The sequence below is a fragment of the Eulemur rufifrons genome, chromosome 29 (genome assembly GCF_041146395.1).
Source record: "Eulemur rufifrons isolate Redbay chromosome 29, OSU_ERuf_1, whole genome shotgun sequence".
Classification (NCBI taxonomy): Eukaryota; Metazoa; Chordata; class Mammalia; order Primates; family Lemuridae; genus Eulemur; species Eulemur rufifrons.
The window spans coordinates 71375795-71392994 of NC_091011.1; the positions used below are offsets into that span (position 1 = coordinate 71375795).

The 17200-nt window shown below is 41.8% G+C and overlaps 1 pseudogene; it reads right to left on the bottom strand.

Annotated features, from left to right (window-relative positions):
* Positions 1-16896: 16896 nt before the first annotated feature.
* On the bottom strand, positions 16897-17200 carry LOC138377504 (ribosomal biogenesis factor-like; annotated as a pseudogene).

Below are 17200 nucleotides of genomic sequence, written 5' to 3' on the forward strand. Positions count from 1 at the left end.
ATTTGTGTACATTGATTTTGTAACCTGAGACTTTGCTGAATTTATTTATCAATTCCAGGAGTCTCTTGGTGGAGTCTTTGGGGTTTTCTAGGTATAAGATCATATTGACAGCAAAAAGCGATAGTTTGACCTCCTCTTTCCCGATTTGGGTATTAGTATTATTTCTTTCTCTTGTCTGATTGCTCTGGCTAGGACTTCCAGCACTATGTTAAATAGAAGTGGTGACAGTGGATACCCCTGTCTTATTCCAGTTCTTATTTTTTTTCAAATATAAGCAGTCCTCAAGTTGCACAGTAGTGTGGCACTGTAAAAGTCACCGTGCAAAATGATTTAAATAATTAATGGGAAGAATTACTGTTGTTCCATGACCTTTAAAAATATTAAACATTAAAAACTCTCTTACTGCTGGCTATAAATATGTAGGCAAATGAAAAATATAAAAATAATTTTTAGTAAGTAAATTAATAAGTACAATTATTTTTAAAGTACTTATCAAGGGTAGTTTGATAAAGTGTTTCTTTCTTTTAAAGTATTTATCGTGAGTAGTTTGAGCAATACTTGCTTTCTTCTGGTGATATAACTTACAGTATGAAGAAAGCATCTTGTCTATGCTTGGTGAGTTGTCACACTCCTTTCTAAGTTAGGACCAGCTTCCAATATTTTCTCCTTTGTGTCTTCAATGCTGCGAAATATTTCCAAGAGATTGTTTAATGTAATGATTTTTACTGATGTCACTTCCTCTGGGACATTGTCATCTTTTATGTCACAACCACTTTCCTCATTTAAGTTCACCTTCACTCAATTCATTGGGGCGCATATGTGGAGTCTCTCCAATGACACAGCATCTCTCCTGCGGTCAGCTCCTTCTACAACTTTGCTGACATTCAATCCAAATTTCACTTCTACCATTATTACTTTTTGTTTCTTTGCTGCATTTTTGTCTTCATGGCCAATTACCTCTTTTGATTATCCACTTTTGTAAAATGTCATGTAGGTTTATCACTGAGAGACAAGGAGACAACATGTCACCACACACTCCACACACTTTGCTGTTTGTAAGTGGACTAAATGACAGACGCTCAGGGACCAATCACCAACAGACTTTGAAAGAAGTAACTTGATTGGTCACTGATCATGGTGCACATCTGTTATTTAGTGATTTGTGGACTGGAGAGCCAGAAGCAATGTTTGTACATTATGCAGTTATTCACAGTTAATGTACTGTGGTAACAAATTCGAACTGTGTTGCTGAGGGACCGGTATTATGTAACTAAACCTTGGTAAAATCTCTGAGCCACTACTCCAGAGCCCAGAGAAAGTACAGTTTCCCATCTCTCTTGGGGTGATGCCACTGCTTTAAATCAAGGTGCGGGGCTGGGGTGGTAGACTCTGGTCTTCTAAGATTGCCTCTCCTGGCACGGAACCTCAACTCTGTGAACAAGCTGGGGCAAGGGCAATTGAGGCCCCGGTATTCTTGTCCTGCCATGTCTGGGATGAGCCTCTGCCCTATAGTGGGCTATGGTTTGAATGTTTGCTCCCTCCAAATCTATGTTGAAATTTAATTGCCTTTTGAACAGTATTAAGTATTTAATTGCCTTTTTAACAGTGGGACCTTTAAGAGGCGAATAGGCCCCCATGAATGGATTAATGCCATTATGGTGGGAATAAGTTTGTTATGAAGCGTAAGGTTAGCCTCTCCCTCTTCCTTCCTCTCCTCCTTCCCCCTCCTCTTCCCCTTCTCCTTCTCCCACTCGGCCCCTCTCCCTCTTCCTCTCTCCTTCCCTCCCCTCTTCTGCCATGGGATGACACAGCGAGAATGCCCTCACCAGATGCTGGCACCTTGATTTTGGACTTCTCAGCCTCCAGAACTGTGAGCCAATAAATTTCTGTTCATTATAAATTTCCCTGGCTGTGGTATTTTGTTATAGGAGCACAAAATGGACTAAAGCAAATGGGGACTGCGTGGAGGAAGGAGGGAGCCCCTGACCTCTCAGTTGCAGTCATCTGAAATTTAGCCTCTGCAATACAGAGCTGAGCTTGGAGAGATAAGAAATGCTATTGGCCTGCACCTCCTAGGGAGACGCTGTTGTCCTAGACAGGGAACTTAGGGGGGAGGAAACACCATCATCTTGGCCACACGAGGCTGGAGTAGAGCTTCTTTCACACCAAGGTGGGGGTGGGAAGAGGGAGCCGGTTGTGGTTAAAGTGCCATGGACTTTTATTCTTATTGAGATTAGTGTATATTCTTGAGTAAATATTTCTTCATTTGCTGTGTGCCCTAAGGACCATTTCCAGAGTCTTTCAATGGTTGCTTGATAATTTGTACCAGGAATGGATATTTTGCTGGAGAGCTGGTCCACAGAGCTCCTTACCTTGCTGTTCTGGAAGTTGCCCTTCAGCTTAATAGTAATTCCTGTGGTTTTCAGTTTATCTGATCTTTCACCTCCAGCTTGAGTCTTTGAAACAACTCTTTTTAAAAATTTACTTAGCAACTTTTACATATAAATCTATTTTGTTCCTCACATAATCAATCCCTGTGAAGGAGGTTCTAAGTACTCTGAGACTTAGAGAAGTCAAGGGTCTTCCCAGAAATCACATCTCACCCCTGGATTTCAAACCATTAGGAAGGTTATTTATTGGAAAGTTTAGACTCATTTTTAATCAGTGGGAGGTCATTTTATAGTTCACTACACAGAGCGTCAGAGAACCTCTTCCTAGTTATATTTTCCTCTCTAGGGAGCTTACCATCCCTGTTCTACCATCCCATGGAGTCTTAAACTACAGAAAATCTCAGAAAAACAGAATGCTCACAGGATAAAGCTCATGTTTTCTAGCACTACAAAGATTCAGGTTTGTGCCTCGGTCATTGATTTTTATTAATGCCAATGTTGATGTGATTCTGTTTCACGTATCCCAAAGTCTGTAAAGATATATTAACAAAGGGCTTGGATTGACTTACATCAGCAGTTTCTCAGTCTATTCAGTGGGCTATTATAGATTACGGCAGGACTTCTCAGAGCCTTTAACATACAAAGGTACATTTCAACTCTCTAAGAGTGTGATATCATATGCAATGTTGCACAGTTTGTCCATTCAACCTCATTTCTTTGTGTCATTTACACCCTATGTTTTGGGGAAGGTTGGCCTAAAACATTTATTCTGAAAGGTCATGGGAAATCCTTACCATTGGCTATGTAGGGGAGGAAAAATTGCTTACTTCTCATTTAGGTTATTTAGCTGGTATACAAATTAAATTGACATAAACCAGATTAACAAGGGAAAAACAATTTTAATTATGTACATATATATGAGACAAATATATATATATGTATATAAGACAAAAATGTAAGACTCAAGGAAGCAGCTGATTGAGACTTATGTATCATTCTGAGCTACAGAAAGGAATCGGGGTTTGGGACTTGAGGAGGTTGGGAGGTGGGGCAGGGGTAGAGGAAAATAAGGGGTAGGCGAGAAAAGGAAATGTGTGGCAAATAAAAGCTGCCTTGTTATGCATAATAGATAAGTCTCTCAGGTGATAAAAGTTGTCTCTTTGCAGTAGCTCTCTTCCTGGTAGATACATTTAGTAATGAATATTTCCTTTATAGATATAAATTTCCTTTACAAAAGGGGAAATTTATACTTTATTTTCTGCAGTTGAGAAAGGAGGTAAAAAGCTTTCTCCGCATTGACCAGTTCTCAATTACATTTAGTTCAAAATGATCAGTATGCCCGAGTGGCATATGTTGGAGTGACATGTTCTGAACCCCTTCAGCTGTAATGCATTTGCATATCAATAGTGTTTCCATCTGTGATCTTTTAGGGTCTTCTTATGGAAGATAATAACTATGTTTGTCTCTTAAAGGGAGAGGCCTAGACAACTACATGGGTCCATGAGGGCAAATCCGACTTCTTGTTGAGGCCTAATCTGCATTCCATCTGGAGCACTCTGGAATGGCCCCACAGGCTGCCTGGTGATCTCTGGAAGAAATTCAGAAAAATACTTTGGGACAGTTGGTGTCAACTATGCTATTACAAGAATAGGTTGTTGTATTCTCCAGTGCCAAGCACAGCGCCTTGCCCATAATAGGAGTTTAATAGCTACTTGTTCACTGAGTAAATCTATGCATAATTCAGAGTCGAGCTTCTCCAAAAAGGACAATTAGCTCTGCCCTCACTATTGAGGGGACACTTATTCTGAGGAGAGGGAGAATGAAAGAGCCTCTGTGGCCTGATCCCCAGGAGTGGGTGTCCAGGGATACAGCCAGGATATACCAAGAGCTCCTAACCCCAGTACCTGGGGGGATTCTGGAAGTTCCCCCAGAGATAGTGATCAGCTTGAAAGAACTAGAACAGTATAATAGTTCTCAGAGTTTGGTCCTCCCCCATATCAGGCATCACCTGTGAGGTTATTAGAACTAGAAATTCATGTTCCCCTCCCTCAAGCTATTGAATCAGAATCTCTGGGGCTTTGCCCATGAAACTTTTAAACAAACTCTCCAGGTGATTCTTATTCACATTAAAGTTTAAGAACCCACTGAACTAGACTATCCTTCTGAGGTTGAAGCAATACTCACCAGAGCAGTAGTTCTAACACCTGGATGAACATTAGGAAAACCTGGAGATGTTGAGCAAACACTGATGCAATGCCCCATCCCAAACCAATTGAAGAAGAATCTTGGGAGGGTGGAGTTGGATTATTGACAGCTTGAAAGGCTCCTCGCATGATTCCAACGTGCAGCTGGTGGAGGACCACTGGCGTTGTGGCTGGTCTTTTTAGGTGGGCTGAAAGAACGGCGATGTTCCGGAAACCAGTGGAGCCCGGCAACAGTTTGATCAGGGAGACTGGAGCTTGTCGACTGGAGACGAGAAAGGTACGGTGGTGCCTGGCACTGAGGGTACTTCAGAGGGGCTCGTTATAAAGGGATACTGACATCAAGTGAGAATTCTTAACCAGACTCAACAAATTGTTGAGTGCTGTCTATGCATTCTAGGTGCTAGGGGCTCCAAAGCGAATAAGAAAGGCAAAGTTCTTAGTCTCATGGGGCTTACCTTGTGGGGGATGGGGAGAGAAAATAAATAAATGATTAAAATATGTAATATAGCAGATGGTAATTAGGGAGAAAAAGCAGACAATGAGATTATTTACACAGCATAGTGAGAAATGTCCTCATTAGTACGGTGACAATTGAGCAGAGACCCAGAAAGGTGAGAAAGTGAGTCATGTGGGTGTCATGAAGAGTATCTGAAGCAAAGGGAAGAGCAAACGCCAAGGTAGAATTGTGCTTTGCATGTTGGAGGAACACCAAGGAGATACCGTGTCCAAATTAGATAGTGAAATAGAATCATAGGGGTGATGGTGTGTCAGATGATATGGGTCTCTGTAAAAACTCTGGCTTTTACCCCAAATGAGAAGGGAAAACTTGAGTGCAGAGTGATGTGATTGGAGTTGGATCCTAGCAGGGTCACTCCGAAGCTGTGCTGAGACCAGACTGAAGGGTGTGGAGTACGGGAGGAGGGAGAGCAGCTAGGAGTCTATTGCAGTCGTCCTAGTGAAAGACTGCAGAAGCTTGAACCAAAGTGGCAACAACAGTGTATCTGAGAATTGGTCAGATTCTGCATTTATCTTGAGAATAGAAGGAACACAGCCTACTGATGAATTGGATGTAAGGTAGGAAAGAAGAGGATTCAAGGATGATGCTCAAGTTTTTGGTCTGAGAAGTTATAAGGATATAATTATTTACTGAGACTGAGAGGAATGAAGGAGAAGCTGCTGGTTGCAGGGGAGCAGGATTTAGGACATGTCTTAGACATGTCCGGTTTGAGACATCCAACTGGAATGGCAAACAAGCAGTTGAATCTGCAAGTCTGAAACTGAGGAAAGACATTGAGGAGACAGAAATCTAAAAGTGATCAAAATGTAGATGTGTGTAACACCATGAGAGTGAACGAGATTCTTGTTACTTGTACCATCAACATCACCTGGAAGCTTGGCAGAAATGCAGACTATCAGCCCCTACCCCAGAACTATTGAATCAGGATCAGTATTTTATTATCCTCAGGTGATACGTAGGTACCTTAAAGCTTGAGGACTCCTAGATTAGATGAGTTAGGATCTGAATTAACATAGAAGAGAAAACTGAGGGCCTGAAACAATCTAATTTCGGAGGCCTTGGAAAAGAGGTGGAAACAGAGATGATACGGGGAAGGAGAATTCAGAGAGAAGAGTGTTCAAATCCTAGTTAAGAATGTGTTTCAAGGAGGGAGTGATCTTAGTCAAATACTGTAGGTCAATTAAGATGACGAATGAGAATTGACCACTGGATTTAGAAATATGAGTGCCTTTGATTACTTCTATACAAGCATTTTAATGGGATTCAAGATATTGGGAAGAGAAATTAGAGACAGTGAGTATAAACTTTCACGAGTTTTGTCTAAAGGAAAAGAGAAATGGGTAGTAAGTAGAGGGAAATGTGAGGTCAAATAAAGAGTTTTTTAAGGTGGGGGCAATACCCTATTCGTATAATGGATATGGAGATCATCAATTAAGAGGTGGGCGAGTTGGTGGAGCTGAGGGGAACTAAGAGTTGTTCCAGAATACCCTGAGTAGGTAAGATGGAAGGACTTTAGGACACAAGAGGAAGGATCCCTTTAGTAAGGAGGATGGCCTGTTATTTATGGGAACTGGAGAAGACGTAAGTTGGCAGATGTGAGGGTGGAAAACTGAAAGTTTTCTTTTGACTGACTCAATTTTTATCAATGAAAAGAGAAGAACATCATCAGTTAATAATGAAGATGGGCGGTGGCTCAGCCTGTAATCCTAGCACTTTGGGAGGCAGAGGCAGGAGGATTGTTTGAGGCCAGGAATTTGAGACCAGCCTAAGCAAGAGCAAGACCCATCTCTACAAAAAATACAAAAATTGGCAGTGCCACATGCCTGTAGTCCCAGGTACTTGGGAGCTTGAGGCAGGAGAATTACTTGAGCTTAGGAGTTTGAGGTTGCACTGAGCTATGATGACACCACTGTACCCTAGCCTGGGCAACAGAGTGAGACCCTATCTCAAAAAAAAAAAAAAAAAAAAAAAAAAGGAAGAGAGATATTGAGCATTTAAGAAGGGTCTAAGTGTCTTAAATTGTCATCTAATAAAAAATGAGAATATTTGGGTGGCAGCTATGAGGGCATCTGGAACCCTGGCCAAGTTTTTATTGGGGCAGGAGGCAACTAGGGCAGGGGTTCTGGTTGCCACAAGTCCTGCCCCATGGCTAAAGGAAGTAGTATGTTCTGGTATTCTAATTCCATTTGATACATGAGCTGGGGAGCTCTGGAAGAAGAGATGGGAATTCATGGACCAGAGAAAAGCAGAAAGACATCCAGGTAGCATGAAAGGAGCCATATGCAGTGGAGTCCATGAAGTTGAAGAGAAACTGATCAGGATGGTTGTTTGTGTGTGATTTTTGTTTTTTTTTTAACCATCTTCAGCTACACAAGTACAGTCATGCAATAGATGGGAAACTGGATTTAATAAGTTTGGGATTATACCTAGCAAGGACAACAGAGAGAGGGGGTGAGGGAGTGGACAGATGTGAAGGAATGACTAATTATGATCATGTAATATAAACTAGGTGAAAAGAGATGTTAGGACATAGACTATGAGGGGAATATTTTAAAAGGTGGGTAGTTCAGTGAATTTTGTGGGGTCTCGCTGTTTTTGGAGTTGGGATACCAGAGGAAAGGAGATTATCAGAGAATGGAATGCTTGAAATTGAGCTCAGGGATGGGGTGCAAGTATTGGTCATGGCAAAGTCGGGGTACTCTACAGGAGTGGGCAGCTGAGGAACGGTGCCGGAGGAGAGTGTTGAACTGAGAGGTCAGGGTATTAGAGGAATTGTTTACATTGCTATTAAAATCACTAAGAAAAATACCAGGTGAGGGTGACAGTGAACCTGGAGATAAAATCTTCCACAAGTGGAAAAATGTAGCCGCAAAGACTACATGCATGGCTATAAAAAGAAGGGCTACTGTAGTTGGGTGGTAGAGTCTGATGTCACAACTTCAAAAAGGGGGGATTTATGGGGAAGGGAGGTACAGGTGTGGAAGTGACAATAAGGCCCAAGGAGGACACCGTCCTCTACCTCCGGGTCTGGTGGTAGATGTGTGGGAACAATGCAGCCCGCCTGAGAAGGGCCCAGGAAAAACAGTGACCCCAGGAGGAGCCAGGTTTTCACTAAAACGATTCAGTGAAGGGAACAGTCGGCCAAGTATCTGAAGATGCAGGAATTCTTGCTTAGAGGGCCGTGACTCTGGAGGGCACAATGAGAAGGTTTGGGGGAATTCAGGAGGTTTGAGAGATGGGATCTAATCACAGGTTGCGTGTAGTCGGGACATGAGAGCTTCAGAGAGGACGCCCAGCCTGACTGGCGGGCTCCTTGTTATTGCTGCTGTAGCTTTACGGTTACTGGTGAGAAAACAGCTCCAGGTAGGGTCAGAGTTTCCTACCTAAGCAACCAAGGTTATCTAACACCACTTACAGAGAGCATATTTCTTTCAAAAACAGAAAACATTTTCCCCATAATCTTGGCCTTCCTTTAATCATTTCTTGAAACTTTCTACAAAATTCTCAGTTTCAGACATGAGAGAGAATCTTGTCTTAATCCCCTGTCTTAAGATAATTCATCCTGGAAAAATGATTATTCATTTCTTTCAACACTTTCTCCATAAAGCCTCTTTATAGAATCACCTTTCTGGTTTGAACATTGATACAAATAATAAGCTGTCCTCATTCTGTCTTAATCTTGCACACTGGGGCGTGGGCCCTCCCGTGGATGTGAGGATGAGTGTTTGCCAGTGTATATGGGAGGAGTGGTCGTGTCCTGAATGCTTTTTAGACCTTATCTTTATGGACTTCCATGATATTTCTATTTCCTGTGACCCCAGGTGGCTTTGGTTGTGACTTCTCTTGACTATTCTTTTCAATAATACTGCACTAAAGGACAGCTAGAAAATTCCAGGACTTTGGCCAAGTTCTGAGATGCAATTTCCACCCTCATAGCCTTTTATTGGGCAACCTTTCTTGACACTTGTTTTCCAAGTTACCAGATTACTCATTTCAGAGTTTGATTACCCATAAACTACCTACTTCCATGCCCACAATAAGAGGTAAACAAGAGGTTTTTGCAATAAAGGCAATCAGTGTCTAGGATAAGGGCTGGTATATGGGCTGGCCCTGTCTTTGCTGTGAAGCTACAGGGAAGAGTTAGGGAGGAGAGGCCAGCTTCACAGGCTGTTGAGCAACCCCAGTGGGATATCACAACTCACAACTGGCAGTTAACTGGGCTCTTCAAGGTCACAAGGAGTCCCATACACGTCACCTTCAGGGATGGGAGTTTACTGTTAGAATATTACTAGAATAGGAGGAGTAGGATGGGAAATTGCCTTATAAGCTGAACAATTCCTTCTGGTTCCAGGGTTTTAGAGCTGGGATAATGTACGACAGACCTCTTACCTACAATCAAAGGGCAGACAGGTAATTTGTCGTCTTTTTGTTCTCCTCACACAAAGGAGAATGGACAATTGAATCAGATCTCAGCTTCTATGATGCTTCCCAACTGGAAATGCAAGTCACCTCTGTGACGGTCAACTTCTCTAGCATTAGGAATTTTTCATCTGAGGCTCTGGAGATTCATGAACCTCCCTGGAATTACATACCAGAGTGAGGGTCTGTCCATATATGCGTTTTCTTGCGAGAAGATAGCCCATTTCTAAACTGGCTTCAGTATTTGCTTCAGTTAACTGTGGCTAGTGTAACAGATTTGTTTTACTCATAGCCATGACAATGTAGGCAGGAATGAGTCCCTTTAACTCAGTACCCTCAAAAAGGATCCATGTGCTGGCAGCAGCTGTGGATTTCAGAGATTCCTCCTGTAGCTGGTCACGGATCAGAATGCTACATGAGGTAATTCTCTCTCTCCCACACTGACTCCTGATACCTCCTTCTGGTCCTTCCAGCAGTCACAAAAATGCCTCTATCTTCCTCTGGCTGTCCAAGTGCTCGTGTACCACCCCCCTGACTCTGACAGGATGTAGGATATTTTTTGTTGTATGCTTCTATGGCCAAAGAAATTTCTTTCATGCTGTTTAAATAGGCTCTTAACAATGGGTTTCATACTGATGCACTTGGTTTTATTTTTCTTTTAGTGATCGAGGTTGACCAAGTGAAAGGTATTCCAAGATTTTCATGTCTTAGAAAGCAGACAGTTTAGATATCAGTCTCCCATACTTTAGTAGTGACAACCCAAAATAAATGACTGAGGCAAAAATCTCAATCAATGGAGATTTATTAAGCCAAAGCTGGAGACATACTTTGGAAGAACACAAAATCTGTGGCTGTTCCCTGTTTTTCCACAGGGAAATTTGGAAGTTTCAGTATTTAAAGGGAAATGGGGCATACAGAATGGGAAAAAAAAAAAAAAAAAAAAAGGGCAGCGGGCATAGGTAGTGAGACAAAATGGTTACATTTTTGTGAGACTCAAGAAAACCTACATTTTACATAAGATAAGGGGAAAGTGAGAGAAAAGGGAGTGAAGGAAGCATCAATTACATGGAAGTCTCTGGGTAGGTGAAAGAATGTTTGATCCTGTCTTGTCTCTGTTCTGCACCTGGGAAGATAAATTTGCAATTCAGTATTCATGTGGCCTCCAGCAGACTTTAGTTTTAGGAGCTAGACTCAGCCTGCAAACCTAAAGTTACAATTTGCACGTCCTTGGTTATGGGAAGTCAGCAGGAGTTTCCTTAATGCTCTGTGGGGACAGTCCTTCACAGGGGTCCAAGGCCTTTACCTTCCCCTTCACATAAGGAGTGGGGGTGATGGTCCTGAAATTTTTACTTTCTTTTGTGGTAGTAAAGATTCTACAATTGCATATTCAAACTTCAAGACTTCTAAGCAATCCCTAAGGTTTTTCTGGCTCAAGCCCCTCTGCAGAGATAAGTTTTTAATGATCTCCAGCAGGGATTTCAGTATTTCCAGCATTGATTCAGTCCTGATCAATAGCAGTAGCAAAACAAATGAACAAGTCTGAGCAGAAAGTTTGAATGCTGCTCTCCAATCACAAAAATGAACTTTTGTGTTGCTTTTTAAAGTTGGCTATTCTAAGTCAAATCCACTTATCTCTCAATATAATCAGTAATCTTCATAGCTGGGACTACCTGGGCTTTAGAGCACAGAGTTAACAAACGGAAAGGAGGTTTGGGTGCTGTATGGCTTTGGAGTGATGCAATATGCGGTTCAAATTCAACCTGATGTCATTAACTCTCCAGCTGAATTCACCAGCACCCACCAAAGCCAACATGTAGGAAACAAAATTTATTTCACCAAAGTTTCCTATTCACTAACATTGGAAGCCTTCAGAGACGTAAACATGACTATATCACAAGCGTCATACAGTTTCTAAAGGCTCATACAATTTCTAAAGACAAATATTTTGAGAACAAGGATGATTATTAAATTCTATTGGCACCAAGAATCATTTCTAATTCTTGTAGAACCTTTCTCATGCTACAAGCAATGTAATTTGTAACATTACCCTTGGTTTTCATGCTTGAGAGGAGAAAGCTGAAATTTCTTTTTTAAAAAGGGAATAAAATTAATTTAGGGCTTTTACTTTCTGCATTTGTTTTAGAGAATTTTTGGTATATTTATCAATACCAAGCCTTTGATTACAATATTCTCTGAGGTAAAAAAAAAAAAAAAGCTAATATTCAGTAACATGTTCTAAAACATGAAATAGATTCCAGGAAAGACACATAAAGCATGATGATTACATTTTACTTCACTCTTTGGAGTTGGAACAGGCTGGAACAATGTTTAAATTGAAATGAGACAGGCCGGACGTGGTGGCTCATGCCTGTAATTCTAGCACTCTGGGAAGCCAAGACGGGCGGATCGCTCGAGGTCAGGAGTTCGAGACCAGCCTGAGCAAGAGCCAGACCCTGTCTCTACTAAAAATAGAAAGAAATTATCTGGCCAACTAAAATATATATATAGAAAAAATTAGCCGGGCATGGTGGCGCATGCCTGTAGTGCCAGCTACTCTGGAGGCTGAGGCAGTAGGATTGCTTGAACCCAGCAGTTTGAGGTTGCTGTGAGCTAGGCTGAAGCCACGGCACTCACTCTAGCCCGGGAAACACAGCGAGACTCTGTCTCAAAAAAAAAAAAAAAAAAGAAAAAATTGAAATGAGACAATATGTCTCTGAAGGAGGGCCAGTCAATACAGCCAACAGATCATATTTATCTTCTCAGCTTTTTTTTGTTCCCCCAAACTTTTGCCTCTGCATTTGACTTTGTCTTTTATATTGTTGTTCACTTGGTTTTCAGAGGGGCTTGGTGCTTTTCCTTTTATTTGAAGACATATCCTCTTTGTTGGAACAACTTCCATTAAATTATCTTATCAGCTCCCACTAAAGTTCCTTTTCACGGCTCTTGCTATCTGGATTATAAGAACCCATGGCAAACACATGAGGCCCTGAAGGAATGTGTGCTGAATCCTCCGGAAATGTTATTGCCCTGAGTCCTGTGAGATCTTTGCTTCCAGAAAGCAGCAGGGAGAAGGAGGGTTGGCCTGCACGGGTCTCTCAGAATGGATGAACTCTTCTTTACAGTAGCCACACACAGTAGCTCAGGGGCTCACTCACATCAAGCTGGTAGAATATTATCAATAAACGTGAAATAAGCAACTTTCCTGTAGGTATTTCTTGGATGCTATTTACCCTTATGATTTCCATCCAGTGCCATTTGGCACGTTTTCTCAGAGTCCAGGAAGTTGCCTCCTTTCTTCTTCAGGTCAAATGGGTTATTGCTTTCAAGCTTTTTTGCTATGAAGGCAAAAACAGTAAAATGGCCATGCCAACTACATCCTATTTCTATGGCCAGTTTTATTTCCTCTGATGAATTGTCATGGCCAAGGTGACTTGCATCACTGTGGATTGAATGTGTCCCCCAAAGTTCGTGTTTTGGAAACTTAATCCACACTGCAGCAGTGTTGAGAGGTGAGACCTGTAATAGCTGGTTAGGTCTTTAGGGCTCTGTCCTCATGAATAGATCAATGCCATTATCAAGAGAATGGGTTCCTTGTAAGAATGAGTTCTGCCTTTGTCTATATCTGTCTCTGTCTCTGTCTGTCTCTATATCTCTGTCTCTGTGTATGTCTCTATCTCTCTGTGTGTCTGTGTGTGTGCTCCTGCCTTTCCACCTCCTACCATGGGGTGAGGCAGTAAGAAGGCCCTCACCAGATTGGAGTCCCTCAGCCTCGGACTTCTCAGCCTCCAGAACAGTAAGAAATCTCTGTTTAAATTACCTAATTTCAGGCATTTTCTTATAGCAGCATGAATGGACTAACACAGTAACTAGATACGAGTTCTCTAAGTGGGCTACCTTAGAGTGCAGCCCCAGGTGGATGGTGGACCTATTTAGGTTTGCTTTCATTGGAGAAGAGCTAGGAGAGAGAATAAAGAATCTATTATGCTTCTAAAACTGAAAGGTTCACTTTATTTAAAATAATATGACAAGCTGACAATTTATCTAAAAAAGTCATATACAGTTAGAGAAAAAATATAAAGAAATGCCATCTCCTAGGTTTTGATTTAAACATCTTCATTTTTAGAATTAACTGTTACTGAGTCGCGCTAATGTGCCTTGTTCCAAGTGTAGGAATGACGAGGTAAAAGAGTTAACCCCCCAGGCTCCAAATCAAGGGGCTTGTTGTATAGTGTTCTGCACACTGGAAGAATCCTTCTCACTTCCAATCCAGTGTGGAAGTCACTCCTCCCACCAAAAAGAGCTAAGAAGGAAGCCTTCCCAGAAAAATCTGGGAAAATATGTAAGGTTGAACTGCATGAAAGAACTGGTATTTGACCACTTTTGCCTAATAAAAGCATAAATTTCATATTGATCAACACAAGAGAATCACTGACTCCTTCTATAAGGGGGACTGTGGCCTTTTCTACTATGCTTGAGTAGAGATTCCCAGGAAGGAAGAAACATGCTCTGCCCCTAGAAGACCAATTCTACGAGAATTCCCCAAGTCTGCATTCCACCTGGGAGACAGAGAAACAAGGATAATTTCATTTGTACTATCAAAGCAACACTTATTGAGAACTGACTGTTGGTTACTGAGGATGAAGGAAAGGAAAGAAATCAAAGTCCACATCTTTAGAGAACTTACATTCTGCAGAGGGACAATGCACATAGATAAATAAGTACACAAATAAAATAACATCAGCTAGTGGTGAGTGCTATGAAGAAATAAGAGAGCACAGGGTCAGGGACAATGTGTCTCATGAGCCTGTGAGTGTCAGGGTTTAGTGCCCTAGTGAGCGGGCTGCAGGTACAAAGACCCTGAGGACAGTGAGTTCCTGGTACGTTTAGGAAGAGCAGGAGGCCAGTGTGGCCTCTTGGTGTAAACCAGGAAAGAGAAAGGGATTGAGCAGTAGCCTGGGCTCAAACAGAGCCTGGTAAACCAAGACAAAAGCTGTTGTTCTAAGTGCTGTGAGAAAGCAACCAGAGTTTTGAACAGGAGAGTAACGTGAAAGGACTTGAATTTGAAAGGGGCCCCGACTATTCAGTGATACTGGACTGCAGGGCGCCATGGGTGGGGTTTTGAGGACAGAGCCCGGGGATTTAGGCAGTGGTAAGTGTGGTGGGGTAGACACGGCGTGGTGCAGAGGAGGGTGGACAGGAAGGTGATTCCACTGGGTAGCTAGTAGCCAGGAATGCCTCTCTGAGAAGGTATGTTTTAGCTCACGCATGAATGACTAGAAATTGCCAGCTGTATAAAGATTTGGGGGAAGATATTTTCAAGTAGAAGGAACAGAAATTGGAAGGCCCTAAACCTGGTATATTGGACGACAGAAAGGGGGACAGTTGGAACTGAAGCCAGAGGAGCTCTGTAGGGGATGAGGGAGAAGAGGTAGGCGGAGCAGTGTCAGGTGGGCCCCTGCAGGCCGTTCTTAGTACTCTGTGCTTCCTTGGGGTGCTAGAAGGGGCAGAGGCTCCGCAGCTGCTAACAAGAACCAGACACCCCACCAGTGCCGCCGGAGTCCCCGTCTGTGGCATGTTGGCTCCTGCTGCTTTGTATGATGTGACATTCTCCTGTGTGAGGACGGAATGATGACTTTGGGGTACATTCGGTTAGAGGATGGATGTCCCTCTGCAAAGTTACAGCTCATGATTTTAAAATGACCATGACCTTTCTCACAGCAAAACCATTTCTAGGAATCTAGCCTATGGAAACAAAATTACAGATACTTAAATAGAAAGATTTTACTGTGGTATTGATTACAAGAGCAAAAACAGTCACCAAAAATTGGAAACAGTCTGAATAAATCCCATCAATAGGGAAACAGATGAATAAGTTATGGCACATATATAAGTGGATTTATATTTGGCTAATTAAAAAGAATGTATTGGTGCTGTATTTGTTGGCTTAGAAAAACTTCCACGATACATTATTTTGGGTGGTAGACTGGACTACAGAAATAATAGTAAATAGAAAATGTAATCATATGTAAAATATAAATGATTTTTAAAAATGCACTGTGGGATGATGGAAATGTTTTGAATCTTGATTTTGGTGGTAGTTTCACAGGTGTACATAACTGTCAAAACTCATGGAATAGTAACTTCAAGTGAATACAGTTCATTGTACATAAATTGTTTTTCAAAGTTGAAAAAATGTTTCATGCAAAAAAAACCCTGTCTTCTATCATCTATATATTGGTCTGTATTTGAGTAGGTTAATATAAGCAAGGGAAAGAGTATAGAAAGATACAGTGGTTGCATAGGGACAGGTTTGGAGAGGATGACACCTTAATTCTATAATCCTGTAGTGTCCTTAGCCCCAAATCCCATTCAGCCAAAATGTTTTAATGTGGATATACGCCTTTGTTGTCTACCAAGCAGAGCTAGGTAAATATTTGGGCTGGCTGAGTGAGGAAAGTGCTTCCCATGTCACTTCTGAACTTTTTGTGCTCGTGGGCGTGGAAGTGGGTGAGAGTGGAGAGGGTGTTCTACAGATGGGGGCAGTCGGCTAAAATTAAACCTAAGCCACTGGTTGGATCCTGAAGGAAAGGATCGTTATCCTTTTGCAGGCTGTGTTGGACACAGCGCAAGAACAAGATCGTTGAGGTCAGAAATACCTAAATTTTATTTCCAGCCTTGCCCCTTCCTGGTAGAGCAAGTTCTGTGTGGCTTTGGAAAATTAATATACATGGTTTTCATTTTTCTCAAATGAAAACAATAACTCCCGTAGGGTTGTAGTAAAGATTAAATCAGATGAAATGCTCACAGGGCCTTTTAACATTGTAGAATGTCAGTACGTGATGTTAGGCACTGTGGGAGAAAAGGTGGGAAAATTCTTTTTCTGAGGATTGGAGAGTTTGTGTGCTTATGCGCATGGCAGGCCTAGTTGTTGTTTTCTAAAAACTACTAATTCTAGACTCTCTACAAGCCTACCATACAATATTGTAGCGATTTGGCAATTTTTTTGTGCCGCTCAGGCTAGCTAGAGTGCAGTGGTGCAATCATAGCTCACTGCAACCTTGAACTCCTGGGCTCGAGTGATCCTCCTGCTTCTGCCTCCCGAGTAGCTGGGACTACAGGCCCGTGCCACCATGTCTTCCTAATTTGTTTTTATTTTTTATAGAGATGGAGCCTCACTATGTTGCCTAGGTTGGTCTCAAACTTCTGGGCTCAAGTGATCCTCCTACCTCGGCCTCACAAAGTGCTGGGATTATAGATGTGAGCCACTGTACCTTTTAAAAATTGATTTTAAAACTTGATAGTTTTTTTGTTTATATAAAACATTTAATTTATTGGTCTTTTGGAGGAATTAGATATAGCATCACTGTATTACAATTGAGCCATTAATCTTGTAGCTTCATCAGCATTAACTGGTTCGCTTTCATGAGGCGGCTGAGGAACCAATTCTCTCTGCACAGGTTCAAGAGAAAGGCCTTTTGAGAAGCGGGCAAGTTCCTTTTGCATATTTACAAAAGCTTTATTCACTCTCTTAACTTTTTCATCATTCATGATGTTTATCTTCTTAAGATTAGTGGTAACTGGTTTTGCTTTTTTTTAGCCTTAAAGTATTTTTGGCTGGCTATGTGAAATGCATTCCTGGACTTTTGCCCTCTTAATTTGTTCTTGGCCAT